General features: G+C 39.3%; 2 protein-coding genes across 4 annotated transcripts in view; one reads left to right on the top strand and one right to left on the bottom strand.

Moving 5' to 3' along the window:
• The window catches only part of AIMP1 (aminoacyl tRNA synthetase complex interacting multifunctional protein 1), a 210,197-nt gene that overhangs the window by 150,190 nt on the left and 42,376 nt on the right, over positions 1-17,631 (bottom strand). The window contains exon 1 of one of the 3 annotated variants that reach the window (XM_053703516.1): positions 9,638-9,795. The exons of the other annotated variants lie outside the window; for them this stretch is intronic. The gene's annotated coding sequence lies outside the window, so the exon portion shown is untranslated. Of the gene's footprint in view, positions 1-9,637; positions 9,796-17,631 lie in introns of those variants that run through there. 3 annotated transcript variants of the gene reach the window in all.
• TBCK (TBC1 domain containing kinase) overlaps positions 9,812-17,631 on the top strand; it is a 747,174-nt gene continuing 739,354 nt past the window's right edge. Inside the window, 1 exon segment of the mRNA XM_053703518.1 lies at positions 9,812-9,932. The gene's annotated coding sequence lies outside the window, so the exon portion shown is untranslated.

Here is a 17,631-nt window from a genome sequence, read left to right as displayed (position 1 = left end):
GAACATGCAATTTTAAGCAACTTTTAATTTTTCTTTGTTCTATTTATTTAAAAATGCAGGAATGTAAGTTTAAGAGCCGGACCATTTTTGGTTCAGCACCTGGGTAACGCTTGCTAATTTGTGGCTAAATGTAGCCACCAATCAAGCAAGCGCTACCCAGGGTCCTGAACCAAAAATGGGCCGGCTCCACAACTTACATTACTGCCTAATCTAATAAAGATACCCATAGAATGAAGAAACATTTATAATAGCATTAAATTAGAAATTTGCTTAAAATTTCATGCTCTATCTGAAAAATGAAAGAAAAATGTGGGTTTGTGTCCCTTTAATAGACTACAGTATAGAGTAAACATAAGTTTAATATTCTCTGGGAAGCAAATACATTTGTGTGACTCACTTTATTGCTATATTCGCTTTAATGCGGTGGTCTGGAACTGAACCCGCAATATCTCCAAGGTACGCCTGTATATGCATTTGTGATTGGCTGATGGCTTTCACATGATACAGGAGGAGTAGAAAGACTACTTGTCTGAAGTTCAGACTAAGTGATATTGCTTTGCCTTTATATCATGCATTTGTTTGTCCTTTAAACAAAGATCAAGATATGCAGTGTACAACATTGTGAAAATATTTCATGCAGCAAAAAATTAAAAGTTGCCAAATCTAGCAACCGAATATGAACCCTAACACAAAGGTATATTGGAACAAAGTAAAGTGTTGCAGTGATATCGCTACCAAATGTGCAAAACTTTGTAGCCTGCATTAAAGGGACACTGAACCCAAATTTGTTCTTTCGTGATTCAGATAGAGCATGTAATTTGAAGCAACTTTCTAATTTACTCCTATTAACAAATTTTCTTCATTCTCTTGCTATCTTTATTTGAAAAAAAAAGACATCTAGGCTAAGGAGTCAGCCAATTTTGGTTTAGTACCCTGGACAGCACTTGTTTACTGGTGGGTGAATTTATCCACCAATCAGCAAGAACAACTCAGGCTGTTCACCAAAAATGGTCCGGCATCTAATCTTACATTCTTGCTTTTCAAATAAAGCTACCAAGAGAATTAAAAAAAATTGATAATAGGAGTAAATTAGAAATTTGCTTAACATTTCGTGCTCTATCTCAATAACGAAAGAAAAAAAATTGGGTTCAGTGTCCCTTTAACCCCTTAATGACCGCATCACTTTTCCATTTTCTGTCCGTTTGGGACCAAGGCTATTTTTACATTTCTGCAGTGTTTGTGTTTAGCTGTAATTTTCCTCTTACTCATTTACTGTACCCACACATATTATATACCGTTTCTCTTGTTAAGTGTGTTCAGTCCACGGGTCATCCATTACTTATGGGATATATTCTCCTTCCCAACAGGAAGTTGCAAGAGGATCACCCAAGCCGAGCTGCTATATAGCTCCTCCCCTCACATGTCATATCCAGTCATTCTCTTGCAACTCTCAACAAAGAAGGAGGTCGTGAGAGGAGTTAGGAGTTTTTTACTTAATTATTCTTCAATCAAAAGTTTGATCTAGGCCCATTTTGGTATATTTCATGCCACCATTTCACCGCCAAATGCGATCAAATTAAAATAAACAGTACATTTTTCACAATTTTAGGTTTCTTACTGAAATTATTTACAAAAAGCTTGTGCAATTATGGCACAAATGGTTGTAAATGCTTCTCTGGGATCCCCTTTGTTCAGAAATAGCAGACATAAATGGCTTTGGCGTAGCTTTTTGGTAATTAGAAGGCCGCTAAATGCCGCTGTGCAACATGCAATTATGCCCAGCAGTGAAGGGGTTAATTAGGGAGCTTGTAGGGAGTTTGTAGGGTTAATTTTAGCTTTAGTGTAGTAGACATCCCACAGTATTGATCTAGGCCCATTTTGGTATATTTCATGCCACCATTTCACCGCCAAAAGCAATCAAATAAAAAAAATTGTTCACTTTTTCACAAACTTTAGGTTTCTCACTGAAATTATATTTTATGCAATTATGGCACAAATGGTTGTAAATGCTTCTCTGGGATCCCCTTTGTTCAGAAATAGCAGACATATATGGCTTTAGCGTTGCCGTTTGTAATTAGAAGGCCGCTAAATTCCGCTGCGCATCACACATCACACCCCCTGATCCCTCCCAAACAGCTCCCTTCCCTCCCCCACCCCACAATTGTCCCGCCATCTTAAGTACTGGCAGAAAGTCTGCCAGTACTAAAATAAAGGGAATCTTTGATTTTTAAAAAATAAAATAAAAATATAGCATATTTACATATGCTGCTGTGTAGGATCCCCCCAAACATCTCTCTAACCGTCCCCCTCTGCCTTTTTGGGGGCCATCTTGGGTACTGGCAGCTATCTGCCAGTACCCAGTTTGCAGAAAAAAATGTTTTTTTTTTGTTTTTTTTCACAGCTTTTTTTCTGTAGTGTAGCTTCCCTCCCACAGACCAACCCAACACCCCCTGATTTAGCATTTTATATGTATTTTTTAGCCACTGATTACCAATTCTTATGGTCCATATCCCCCCTCCCCATTGTGCATGCGCCCTAGGTTATCCCGCCCACGATCCTGCCCCCCTCCACATCACTGGGCCCATCGATGGGCGCCACCCGCCTCCCACGTCGGCTCCCACCCGCCAACGATACCGACCATCGATGTTCGGTGCAGAGAGGGTCACAGAGTAGCTCTCTCTGCATTGGATGGCCATACAGGGTTATTGCAGGATGCCTCCATATCGAGGCATCACTGCAATAACCGGAAAGCAGCTGGAAGCGAGCAGGATTGCTTCCAGCTGCTTTCCAGACTGAGGACGTGCAGGGTACGTTACCCGTTACCCTGCACGTCCTTGTCATTAAGGGGTTAAGGGAAACCGTTTCTATTTTTGATGCTGACAAGGCTAGTTTACAAATACATTTAGCAACTTACATATACAACTATTTTCTCAATACATATAAACTTATACATGTTGCTGACTTGAATCATATGTGGTTTTTAAGGACACCTCTAATAATACTGTAATTGATATCTCAAAAAAGCAACACAGTTTCGTAGACATTAAAGGGAAATGAAATCAACACTTTTCTGTCATGATTCAGATAGAGAATGTGTTTTATTTACAATATTTTCTGCCATATATTGCTCCAGATGCCTACCTAGCAAATTTGATAATAGAAGAAAATTGGAAACATTTTTAAAATGATATGCTCTTGTCTGAATCCCAAAAGAAAATGTTTAGGTTTCATGTCCTTTTAAAGAGACAGTCTACAATAGAATTGTTATGGTTTCAAAAGATAGATAAACCCTTTATTACCCATTCCCCAGTTTTGTACAACCAACACAGCTATATTATTATACTTTTTACCTCTGTGATTACTTTGTATCCGATCACATGACTGTGACTATTTATTATCTATTGACTTTTATTTAGTTTTGTGTTGTGCTAACTCTTTAATAACTTCTCGGGTGTGAATGGAGCAGTCTCCTGTTGTGAAAAGCAAATATACTTTTTACCTCTGTGATTACCTTGTATGTAAGCATCTTCTGACAGCCCCCTGATCACATGACTTTGTATTTATTATCTATTGACTTGCATTTAGTACTGTGCTAACTCTTAAATAACTTATCGGGAGTGAACACAATGTTATCTATATGGCTCACATGAAATAGCAGTCTCCTGTTGTGAAAAGCAAATACAAAAGCATGTGATTAAGAGGCTGTCAATAGAGCCTTTAAAACAGGCAGAAATTTAGAGGTTTAAATGTTATAAAGTATATTAATCTAACAATGTTGGTTGTGCAAAGCTGGGGAATGGGTAGTAAAGGCGTAAACTGTCTTTTTAAACAATATCAATTTGAATGTAGACTTTCCCTTTAAGTAAATACATTGGTATTTAAAGTGTGTTATAGATGGATTGCTATAAATGTTCACAATTCCTTGCCATGACTTTATGAAGTGTTTAACTTTCCAGAACATGTTAAGGATTAGGCAGTAAAATGCAATTTTAAAGACAGGTTGGGCTATAATGAAGTCCGTGCAAACGAGAAACCCTGCTCCCTATAACTGTAGCAGTCTTTATAGTTGCTTGCCAAACGCTAACAGCCTTTTGTGTTCAGTACATGGCTAGGACCATTAATATGCATAATCCTAAACACACCAGGACTTGTAATTTTAATGACAATGTAAGAATGTCAAAACAATGTAAGGCACACCTATGCAATGCAACACTAGCATGTGTCTCTTTAGGAATTTAAGGCTGGAGGTGAGAAGTGCAATATGTGTCAGCATATGTGACCTATAATCTTTAATGCCCTCCCTATCTGTGCAGCAATAGAAATGTAATTACTGAAAATACATAGACTCTGCATTACAGAAAAGAATTTCAACACAGTCAATTTTCTGTGATTATAGATAATTTGACCATAATCTAAAAATCTTAAAGGACCATTAAACTTGACATTTCAACAACCCACAAAATGTTTCATTATTGCAATATACATTCATTATTTATTGTGCTGCCTTTTGTTGTTAAATAAATCTAAAATGTGTGCTTGTTTTACTATGTGAGGTTTGGGTTAATACTTTTAGGCAATTTATGCAAGCTTTTGTTTACTTCACCCTCCCCCCTAAGATTTTCAGCAGTCGCATGTTTGTAAAAGATGGATTATCAGTTTTGCATCAGCAATCGTGATAGGAGAAGCATTCTTTGCAAAAATAACAAAGTTAAATTAGTGCTAAACCACCTTAAAGGGCCAGTAAACCTAAAAAATAATGTTATATAATTCTGCACATAGTGCAGAATTATATAACATTATATTCGCGTTAGCTTTATACAAGCTAATATTCCCTGTGAATTTTTATTAAAAAAGACTGTTTTTCAGACCCGCTCTCTGTGCTCTTCTGAGCGGGTCTGTTTTTATCACAGAGCACATCTGGCCAGCTGTATAGTCACAGCCCGGCCCGACCGCGCCATTATACTCAGTGCAGCTCTCTCCTGCTCTGTCTGACAGCGGGTCTGAAAAACAGTCTTTTTTTATAAAAATTCACAGGGAATATTAGCTTGTATAAAGCTAACGCTAATATAATGTTATATAATTCTGCACTATGTGCAGAATTATATAACATTATTTTTTTAGGTTTAGGGCCCTTTAAGGGAAGAGATAAGGACAAGCTTCCCCAGTATCTCTCAACTGCACATGTGCAAACAGAATTCATACTATATCTGAATATTAGTTTGTGATTGGTTAGCAAGGATTCTTTTGTTCTGGGGGACAGGGAAATCAGTGAAATGAACAAACATATAACAATGTACTCATTTGACAAAATAAAGCTGCAGTTTTAATTCTAAAATTATTCTCAGATATAAAGGTTCAAAATCATGTAGTTTACAATCTGTGTTTAGTGGTCCTTTAAAGAGACAGTCAAAATTAAACTTTCATGATTCAGATTTTAAACATCTTTACAATTCACTTTTATCACCAAATTTGCTTTGTTCTCTAGGTATTCTTAGTTGAAAGCTAAACCTAGGTAGGCTCATACTCTATTTTCTAAGCCCTTGAAGGCCGCCTCTTATGACAGTTTTTCATAGCTAGACAGCCCTAGTTCAAGTGTGCCATATATATAACATTGTACTCACGCCTGTGGAGTTACTTATGAAAGGGCACTGATTGGTTAAAATGCAAGTCTGTCAAAATAACTAAAATAAGGGGCTAGTCTACAGAGACTTAGATACAAGGTAATCAAAGAGGTAAAAAGTATATTGATATAACAGTGTTAATTATGCAAAACTGGGAAATGGCTAATAAAGGGATTATCTATTTTTTAAAACAAAAATGAAATGTTTTCCTCAATACACAAATGGTAGATGCCCTTTTGGCAGATATGAGTTTTTTTAATTTATTTATATATAAATATATATATATTTTTTTTATTACACTCTAGTTTACTGCCTCTTTATGCAAGGACTTTCCAGATGTCAGGAGGCATTTTATCTAAGATTTTTACATCTGCATAAAATGTTATACACTCAGGCAAAGATTGCTCAGTGTTTGAAATGAGACAGGTTAACTTAACACTGTTCCGTTTACACTACAGCTGACTTAATTTTGAAATACATACAAACAAACCTAAATCCTTCATTTAACCAGATCTAATGGTATGAGAATGAGTACCACAGCTTATGGTTCCACCAAGACCATATAGAGTACAGCATTTTCAAAATCCATAAGTACAGCTGACAGATGGGAACATTTGTACATCAGATTTGAAGTGGTGCTCTTTCTTGGGGAAAATGGGGGGGGGGGAACCCCCCCCAAACATATGTCAACCTTTCAAAAGTACTTTTCTTCATCTACCCATTCTGACAGATCATTAATGAACACGTTTGAATTCACAGAAGTATTTTTGTTTGCATATTTACAAATATGATCCTTTAAAAAGTGATCTCTTCATTTCTGCTATTTTTCTTATTATGCATGTCACACACTGTCGATTTAGGGGATGGCAATGTGCCGACATTTTACCTACTGTGAGTGCTTCTGTGGGTGTCTGTGTTTATGTGCTTTTGTTGGTGTCTCTATGAGTGTGTATTTTTTTCTGTGTGTCTCTCTTTGAGGGTGTGTGTATGTATGTCTTTGTATATTTTCTCTGGATGCCTCTGTGAGGGTGGGTGTGTATGTTTTTGTGCATTTTCTGTGAATGTCTCTGTGAGGGTGGGTGTGTATGTCTTTCTGCATTTTCTGTGGATGTCTCTGTGAGGGTATGTGCGTATGTCTTTGTGAAATTTCGGTGGGTGTCTCTGTGAGGGGGTGTGTATGTATGTCTTTGTGTATTTTCTCTGAATGTCTCTGTGAGGGTATGTGCGTATGTCTTTGTGCATTTTCTGTGGATGTCTCTGTGAGGGTATGTGCGTTTGTCTTTGTGAATTTTCTGTGGGTGTCTCTGTGACGGTGTGTGTGTGTATGTATGTTTTTGTGCATTTTCTGTGGTTGTCTCTGTGAGGGTGTGTGTGTATGTATAGCTGTGTTTTCTGAGGATGTCTCTGTGAGAGTGTGTGCGTATGTCTTTGTGCATTTTCTGTGGGTGTTTATGTGATGGTGTGTGCATATGTCTGTGTTTTATGTGGGTATCTCTGTGAGGATGTGTGTATGTATGTCTGTGTATTTTATGTGGATGTCTCTGTGAGGGTGTGTACATATGTATGTGTGTTTTCTATGGATGTCTCTGTGAGGGTGTGGACATATGTCTGTGTGTTTTCTATGGATGTCTCTGTTAGGGTGTGTGCATATGGCTGTGTATTTTCTGTGGATGTCTCTGTGAGGGTGTGTGCATATGGCTGTGTGTTCTGTCAGTGTCTCTGTGAGTGTTTGTGTGTCTGTATGTCTGTGCATTTTCTGTGGGTTTCTCTGTGAGGGTGTGTGTGTATGTCTTTGTGTGTTTTCGGTGGATGTCTCAGTGAGGGTGTGTGTGTGTGTATGTATGTCTGCCTGTTTCTAAGCCACTAAAGACGGCCTCTTATCATATGCTTTTTTATTAGCTTTTCACAACAGAAGACTGCTAGTTCATGTGGGCCATATAGATAACATTGTGTTCACACCCGGGGAGTTATTTAAGAGTCACAGCACTAACACAGCACTAAATGCAAGTCAATAGATAATAAATAAAAAGTCATGTGATCAGAGGGCTGTCAGAAGATTCTTAGATACAAGGTAATCACAGATGTAAAAAGTATATTAATATAACTGTGTTGGTTATGCAAAACTGGGGTATGGGTTATAAAGGGATCATTTATCTTTTAAAACAATAAAAATTATATTGTAGACTGTCCCTTTAATAGCACTTTAGATGTGTAATATATCCACAGAAATAACTAAATTAAAGCTTATTGTCATCTCTGTGACTCCTAACAAATATACACACTATTTGGAAACTAATTATCATTAAGATATATTCTTTGTCTTTGATTTAGAGCAAATATTTGGCTATCGCACATGGGTGTCATAATGCAAGACACTTATTAAAAACAGACACTTCTCTGGATAAGGAGAAATTAAATGATTTGTGTTTGCAGTCAGTGTATTAAGAGTGTTAGTGGTAAACAAAATTCCTCTTCTCAAATACAGCATGTTCAAAAATCTAGAGCTTTATTAATGAATTTTAATCAGTGATGCTTGATGTGGATGGATATAAATAAATACTTTTCAAAGACTGGGAAATAATCCATGATCTTCCATTGTAAGAAAGAAAAAAAAAAGTGTATGAGGAAAAACTATATAAAACGAAGATGGGTTTGTGGAAACAGCAACAAAATATACCTCTAAATCAGGTAAAAGTTTTCATGAGACATGAGTGTAGTTGTATATAAATGTATATGGAATAATCCAACAGCTTAAAGGGACACGAAACCCAAACATTTTCTTCCCTGATTTGGAAAGAAAATGCTATTTCCAATTTATTTCTATTATCGTATAAGATTTGTTCTCTTGGTATCCTTTGCTGACAAGCATAACTAGGTAGGGTGAGGAGCAGCAATGCACTAGGTGGCTACACATTTTCCTCTTGTCATTGGCTCATTTGATGTGTTCAGCTTGCAGTGCATTGCTGTTCCTTTAACAAAGGATACCAAGAAAATGAAGCAAATATAATTAAAGAAGTAAATTAGAATGTTTAAAAATGGTATGCTCCATCTGAATCATGACAAAAAATAGAATCTGTGTTTCACATCCTAAACTATAAGTAAAATTCAAGAAACTGTGGCTTTCCAGCTTTGTAAATCCTTTAACTGAGAAGCCATATTTAGTATACACTTATAAAGAAACCGTTCCTTTTAAAATATAAGGAACCAGAGCTTAAAGCGACATATTGCTGAAATATTTTTCTTTCATGAATATTAAAAGTTTCATATGGTAATATTGTTTTTTTCATTAATAAAGTTAACAAAATGTTTAAATTTCAAATAAAACTAACAGGAAGTGTACAGTATATTTGTGTAGAATGGAGCTGATTGTCTACTCTAACAGGAGTAATTTACACAGGAAAAAAAAAAAAAGCTGGTTTATTCAGTATAGGAACATCCAAAAATACAAACAAACAAAAAAGCACTTAAACACATTTTGAAGCATTATCTTTTACGCAGAACAGACGTTTGTTGAATATCATGTTCCTTTAAATTACAGAAGCTAGCACAACCAGGTTGACAATTGTGATAAATAATACCGACCCAACTTAAATTCACAGGAAATGTTTCTAATTTACAAAATGCTGGTCTTGTAGCACTATTTATTTGTGAAGCAGATGGAGACTAATGTTCATAAGAATGCAAGTCATAAATACACTAATAACAAACTAGTATTTATGAGATACATAAGGAAAAATGAAAGGACTGGACCAAAATTAATAATGCACTTAAGCATTTCCCTGACACAAGAAATAAAGCAATAGCTGTAAACAACCATTCAGTGCTAGAATGGTTTAATATTAAGACAGGTTTAATGTGCAGCAGGTCTGCGTTTAATATTAGTAGTAAAGTATTGCAGAAAAAACAGAGAACTTCTGCCTTTCAGCTTGCTCAGCTGCAATAAATGATTTCTCGGCCAGGCGATGATGTTATGGAGAACACAGAAGCAACCCAAGAAAATAAGGATTTTACATTACCTTCCGATGAAGTGTTGTTAGTTTGATCCTGATAACGGAAAAAGGAAGCCAGTTTCAAACTCAGAGCCTCAGCTAAACTGGTGGCCTCATGCAACTGGCTCCTGTCACTCACCCCAGCCACATTCCATAGAGTGTGCCGGCCTCCCAACTCACACTTGTGCTGAATCCTGTTCAAGGCCTTGTGTGCTCCCTACAGACAAGTCAAACAGATGACCCCAGGGAGGGAGCTGTAATATGGAGCAGTGCAGGGCGACCACCATTTCAGGCAGCTGTTTCAGGACATTATTTGGTGAAAGTATGTATACTAGAGATTAATGTTTTAAAGGGCAAAGCAACTGTTAAAACATATAACCACTAATGCATCTTTCTCTGTAAATATAAAAACTACAACTATAGAGGTTTTCTTCTAGAATGGTTTAGGGGACATTTTACTCAGAAAATAAACTGTTCTAAATCTATTGAGTAGCAAATGTAAAAAAATGTATTTTTCATGTTTTCAACTAAAATATGGTCATTTAGAATGAATTACAATTTTCCCTGAGTTTCAGCCCCTGTATAAACATGCAATTATTTTTAGATGCAACATTCATTTAAAAACGTAACATTAAAACAGTGTTTTGTGTGCCTGAAAACAGTTCTAACAAGTTTTACACGCACATAGTTTAATGTCCCTTTAAACAGAACATTTATAAAATGCAATGCTCCTTTATATGTAATTACATCTTAAAGGGACATTATACACTCATTTTTTCTTTGCATAAATGTTTTGTAGATGATCTATTTATATAGCCAATAAAGTTTTTTTTTAAATAAATGTATAGTTTTGCTTATTTTTAAATAACATTGCTCTGATTTTCAGACTCCTAACCAAGCCCCAAAGTTTTATGTGAATACCGTCAGCTACCTTCTCCTGCTTGCTCCTGTTTGTGTAAAGGGTCTTTTCATATGCAAAAGAGGGGGGAGGGGGGGTGTCTTATTTGCCACTTGCAGTGGGCTTTCCAGCTACCTTTTCAACAGAGCCAAACTGACAGCTTCTAAGTAAGTCTTTAAAGTTTTATACTGGATTTTTATATCAGTATCTGTGCATCTTATTCTTTATAGTAGTGTCTATTACATGCAGTTATATGAAAATTAGTGTATACTGTCCCTTTAACCCCACCCTACTGTTATGCCAGCGTGCAAAAAGAAAGTTGTAAATAAACACCTTGTTTTATGCAGAAATCTTACCACAGAATACCAATATTCTACTGATTTAGAGAACTGTGTTTTGTATAACACGGTTAAGCAGTCAACACATTTAATACAGATTTATTTATTTTTTTTACATTTTAGTAAAGGAGATACCATTCTGGTTATAACATAGGCAAGCTATGACAGCTGCACTGGTTGCTAAAACATCAAGCCAAGTCAGGCATGTCACACCCTCAAAATAACTTTCTAGATATCTAGTAATCAAGCTGTACTTGTATCTAACATATGTTTCTGAGAGTCATGGGACATGCGCCTGTAAAACAGAATTTAAAGAGACATTAAAGTGCATAAACAACATGCTGTTATTCACTACAGCATGTCATTTTAGAACTAGTGAGTGACCCTGCAAAGCTGTGTGCTTAACCCTGCAAATGGGTTAAACACATAGTTAAAATACTGCAAAGAATACTAACAAACACTGTTACTACCTCACCCCATGACATGCTGTGACCTGAGATGTCATCACAGAAAATACAGCATGTCCGCATAAAGAATGGGGCACATGCAGGATCTGTTAGTGCTTTGACTTTCCTTAAAGGGACAGTCTACCATAGAATTGTTATTGTTTTAAAAGATAGATAATCCCTTTATTACTCATTCCCCAGTTTTGCATAACCAACACAGTTATATTAATATACTTTTTACCTTTGTGATTACCTTGTATCTAGGAACCTTCTTCCAGCCCCCTGATCACATGACTGTGACTGTTTATTATCTATTGTCTTAAATTTAGCATTGTGTTGTGCTAGATCTTAAATAACTTTCTGTGCCTGAACACAGTGTTATCTATATAGCCCACGTGTACTTTCTGTCTCTTTGTGTTGAAAAGAGATTTAAAAAGCATGTGATAAGAGGCAGCCATCAAAGGCTTAGCAATTAGCATATGAGCCTACCTATGTTTAGTTTAAACTAAGAATACCAAGAGAAAAAAGCAAATGTGATGATAAAAGTAAATTGGAAAGTTGATTAAAATTAAAAGTCCTATCTGAATAATGAAAGTTTAATTTATACTAGACTGTCCCTTTAACATAGTGCAGCCAGAGTGAAGCACTGTTTGAAGAGAATAGTCAAATGAAGACCAGCGCTACAAAGCGGCAGCGCATTAATTGATAACGGGCTCTTAGGGATTTTTTTCAACCCTGCACCTGAGCCTTTCCCTGTCTACAAAGCTGTGACTCCTGAATATAAGGTGTTCCTTTGAGCAATGCATCTATTTATTACTACATTTTTACCTTATAATTATATGATGTTAGACGAAAAGCAAAGGAAACAAATTTATTCAAGAGGCATTTTAAAAACTTAACATTTATTTTTTTCTCTGCAGCTAATTTTCAATTGCTGCAATATATTTTAAACTTTATTCTCCAGTTAATCAACACAATGCAATTAAGACAATGCTTTAGTGTAACTGCCTAATATAAAAAATGACCTGCAGAAAAATCATAAATTTTGCTTACCTGATAATTTTCTTTTCTTCTGACGGGAAGAGTCCACAGCTGCATTCATTACTTTTGGAAAATACAGAACCTGGCCACCAGGAGGAGGCAAAGACACCCCAGCCAAAGGCTTAAATACCTCCCCCGCTTCCCTCATCCCCCAGTCATTCTGCCAAGGGAACAAGGGACAGTAGGAGAAATATCAGGGTGGAAAAAGGTGCCAGAAGAACCAAAAACTACTGCCGCCACATAGACAAAACATGGGCGTGAGCTGTGGACTCTACCCATCAGAAGAAAAGAAAATGATCAGGTAAGCATAATTTATGTTTTTCTTCTTAAAACGGGAAGAGTGCACAGCTGCCTTCATTACTTTTGGGAAAATAATACCCAATCTAGAAGACACTCAATGCAAACAAAGGGTGGGAACAAAAACGTAGCCCCTTCGAAAGGCACCCCAGCCTGAAATTACCCGACACCCTATAAATATATTAAACGACACAGGTAAAAACCCGAAGCCCAGGTAACTGCCCATCAGTTACACAACCAGCAAAGCTGAGCTAGAGACCACTCAGCCCCAGAGTCTGTCGAGCACAAATAGCCTCCAAGGAGTCAGCCCCTCGGCTGTCGAATCCCATGAAGAGTACCCTGCCAAAAGACAAGGACCTCTACCTGCCCCCGAGAGGGAGAACAGATTCCCAGAAGAAATCCAAAGAATCATTCCACGCGGCCCAACAAATATAGAACAACCAAAGGTTGTCTTATGATAGTAGCGCCAAGGGAGACGAACTCCCTAGAAACACAAGGACCTTAAAAAAATCCATACTCAGGGAAACACGTCCAAAGCGGACTCGAGGGTCATCCTCATATCCCTGACACAGTACCATACCATAAGGTACTCCAGAAAACCATAAGTTCCCTGTTGCCTCGTATCAAGTCGAAACCTGCAGGCTAGGTAAGCATCGACACCAGAAATAAAATAACTATCCCAGCAGTTATTAAAGAACTCTCTAAGAGAACACCAAACCATCTGAACAGGAACTCTCAATAGCCAACTTCCAGGTAGGAAAGCTCACTCAGCCATCGTGGAACCCAAACCACGAGAGGCGTTTAAAGCTTGCTAGCACACATTCAAGGTGCAAATAACTGCAGCTGGTTTGAAACTGCAAACCTTCCAAAAACTCAACAACAGCCCTCAGAATACCGGGCTCCAAGGAGCGACCCCTCCCAGCACCAGACGCCATTAGAAAAGAGAAGGACATCAAAAGTCCTCCCACCAAAGGGGAGGACAGACTCAAGAAGAAAATGGTCAATGCATAGAGTAACCGATACCTGACCTTCCCTCCAGGGTAATGGTCCCAGCCCAAAGACTAGTCAAAGACAGAAGACAAGAGTCCCAGACCTCTGGAGAAAAAATATGGATCAACGAGGAACAAAACCCCTGAGCAGAACTCTGACCTCCACTAAAAAAACGGCATACTACCGTGAGTCAGGACAGACCTCGTGCTCAGGTACGAGACACCCTACACCGCTGTCTTCCATAAAGAGGAACAATTACCAAGAGAAGAAGTCCTCAGACCCCAGCATCTACATATCAGACTCCAACAGAGAACAGGAGCCTTACCAGGGTTCAAAACCCACAGCCTCTTGCTGCAGGAACGGTGGAACCAGTCACTGTTCCACATATCCCTTTCCAGGATTCTGAAAACACAAGAAGGCAAAAACCCCTACAAGGCAAGAAATACAAGGAACCACAGGTTGTCACAGATACTGAGGTAACTCTGAATCAGGAGAACAGACAAGCCCCCATCCCTCACACTAGGAGAGAAGGGAATTAGCCACGGGAACCACCCTACCAATATCGCCAACTCAATGGAGAAGTCATCTGCAGTAAACGGGAACATCAAATGCGCCAGAAGACCAGTAGGGATCCATCAGAGAGACCTAGAACCTAAGCCTCAGGCACATAGGAATAACCCATAAAGAAGAACCCGCCCCCTTCAATGGATCACGTGGGACCAGAACACCTATGGTGAGACCAAACCGTCCACACCTGATCCAGGGAGGGACATGGTCCTAGGCTAGAGTCATGGAAAAAACAATTAATTGAAGGATCTAACTTCCTGAGGAACACTAAGCTGCCTCCCATGATTAGAAGCGCACCATCTAAAGTTCATAGACTTGGTGACCTATCAACAGTCTCAAACCCAAGAGTCTGAAAGAACTCCTGACCAGTTTAAGATGCGGCACCCAGAGCTCCTGGATCGCAAGGAAAATTCATGAAGAGACACAGCCTCACAGCTCCCCACAGAAGGCAGGGAAACCCCTGCACTCCACCTCCTAAAGTAACGCAACTCTGAGCAAAGGAAGAAAGACCTGCCCACACTTCCAGACCAGATGACCCCCCAAGGCGGGAAAGGAAGGAGACTCCGCCACCGCAAAACCTGTTATTAGGCTAAAGAGTCAGCATCCGGAAAAACCTCAAGTGAAGACGCAAATCATTCACCACTCGGAGCACTAGACCACAGAGGTCAAAACACATCTCCCAACTCCAAAGGAATGGAAACTATAGTTCTGAGTCCCCAGGAACCTGTAATAACCATGATGACGTCTGCAAAGTAAGACCCGTATCCCGGCGAGTAGCCAGAAAAAGCCAACCTTAGATCGGCACTCACAAACCTCCATTCGGAAGCGTTGTATCTACACACTAGGCCTCATACTTCGAATTAGGATCCGAGTCCAGAGTCCATATCAATAGGCCAAGTGACATTCAGAATTCGACAGGATTAAATCAGCACCACAAGGGTGACATGAACCCAAGAACAGCAGAAAAACGTCCGACCAGTATCCTGCCTGGTATAAGGACACTCCAGAACTGTCCAAGGTCCAAGAAAATTCAACCCGAAGGTTCGATAAATGAACTAGAAAACATAATTCTGTTATTCAAAAGTGCGCAACTTCCGTGGAAGTGCCCACGCGACCACAAAATCACAAGTATCGGTTCCAGAGAAGAACGTTCTCAAAAATGGAAATCTATCAGACATGAGCTTAAGAAAAACAAATTAAAACACATCCATCCGGATCAAAAAAAAAAAAAGAAGGCAGCACCCATCGGGTGAACGCCCAAGGTGAATGAGAACGCCAACGGGACCAGCCAATCAGAGGCCCCATTCACCCAACCTCAGAACTGGAACCGAAATATAAAGAAAAAATAAAACTGAGACGTTAAGTTAAAAATGTTGCATCCAGTTTGCCATCCAGCATCTAAGGCCTCGGTGTCAGGGTTTTTCCCCTGCTTTGTTTGCCATGTGCTGCTGGCAGCCATTTTACTCACCTTTCTTACTGAATCTGGTTCAGAGTGTGTGTGATGCTGCTCATTTCCTGAATGCCCTCTTATGGCCAGACTGTTGTACATCATCCGTGTGAGACAGGTTGCAGTCTCAGAATTGTGATGTCATCACTTATTATTTAAAAGGCCTCTGTTCAGTATGCTTTGCCCTTGCGTTGTCTCAGACCTGTTTGTGAGTTCCTGTGTTCCAATTGCTGTGTATTACCTGGCTAGTCTGACGTCTCTTCTGGTTCCTGATCCCTGGCTTGTTTCTGACTTTGTTGTTCTCCTTGTTCCTGATTCCGGCTCGTCTGACTACTCGCTTTGGCTCCTGACTCGGCTCGTCTGACTACCAGCTCTGGTTTTAACTCCTGGCTTGTTATTTGTCTTGTGGACTTTTTATTATTTTTGTTATTAATGAAAAGTGTGATTATTTTTGCACTTCTTGTCTCAGCCTGATTCCTGGCATCCTGACACTCGGATCCCTCGGCCCACTAGGACTGTGATCCTCTAACATTGCCAAAACGTGCCTTAAAAGAACATGAAGACGTGCCAGCCAATAACGGAAGGCAAAATCATCCCTCGTTGGATCAACAAAAGACCCTGACCCTGAGGTTGGGGCCCCTGAAGCCTCAGAGGCCAACACTTGCCCAGGAGGCTGGACTGAATCAGGCGTTCCAAGCCCAACGGGCCCTGGTTAACAGAACATGGACAGTATCTTAGAAATATTTCACTTGGGAGATATAAATGAGCCAGCGTCATAGAAATGGCCATGTGGAACCGTGTCGTAACCTCTGGAGGAAACAAGCCACCCTCCAGAGAAGGAATAAAGGCCATAGGGACACCTGCTTGCGTAGCCGAGAAAGGATCTGGGGCATGGAAACCTCAGAGGCGGATGGCTCAACACACTCTAAGCTCCCTGATTCGGGAGAAGAGAGTACTCTAGAAAGGCAATCGGAACATAACTGATGGGAATTGATTACCCGGGTCATTTCATATTCATCACAAGACACATTCTCCATATAGGAGATATCCGTGTCTAAGATATCAGAATCCTCTGTAATCTTGGGATTACAAAAATGACAAAAACTAACTGGCACACTTTTTACACCACCAATGGCTGGGGCACTCACCACCTCCTGTGAACCAGACAACCCACAAGCTAGACTCTCTCTGTCGCACACAGTCAGCATACGGAAGTAAGAAACAACGTAACTGCACCCGTCATGAGGTGCAAAGTGCCAGTCACAAAAAGGGCGCACAATCTCGAGAGATCGCGTCATTAAGATAAGGCCGTTATGTTTCGAAAAAAATGCGAGCCTAGGTATTGCTACACATTAGCAGATAGAACCATATAACAAACATGATTAAAGTCCACCCTGTTCAATAACCCCCCTCAGGAGATATTAACCCATGATTCATTATTAAGATAAAAGGAGTCCCACTGGGACTCTACCTTGTTTCGTTAACATTACATTCACATATCAAAATAAAATGAAACAATCTTACTGGAATATACGCAGTGGAACAGGAACACGGCCCTTCAAGTGTGACAGATAGTAGCCTCGCTTCTGACATAGACTTGAGTGAATAAAGGTAGGAAGGCGAAACTCGTCAACGCTGATTACCAAGGAGTTGTTAATATGAGTCGGGATGGTTTTGCAGGACAACTCTCCTTGCATCTCCGGACTCTAACTTTCATCCATGCTCTCACTGAGAGGCTGACAGGATTACTTAAAACTCCAGTCCCATTGCGAAGAGTTCTACCCTCCATAAGAGACTATCTCAAACATCTGACACTTCTCTTCCAACCTCCTGTGAGGAAAGGCAAAGAATGACTGGGGGATGAGGGAAGTGGGGGAGGTATTTAAGCTTTTTGGCTGGGGTATCTTTGCCTCCTCCTGGTGGGCAGGTTCTGTATTTTCCAAAAGTATTGAATGCAGTTGTGGACAAAGTGAAAAAAGTTCTGCCTCTGGTCTACC

This window comes from Bombina bombina, chromosome 2 (assembly GCF_027579735.1).
Source record: "Bombina bombina isolate aBomBom1 chromosome 2, aBomBom1.pri, whole genome shotgun sequence".
Lineage (NCBI taxonomy): Eukaryota > Metazoa > Chordata > Amphibia > Anura > Bombinatoridae > Bombina > Bombina bombina.
Note: the sequence above shows the minus strand (reverse complement) of the source record. Positions and strands in the feature narration are given on the sequence as shown.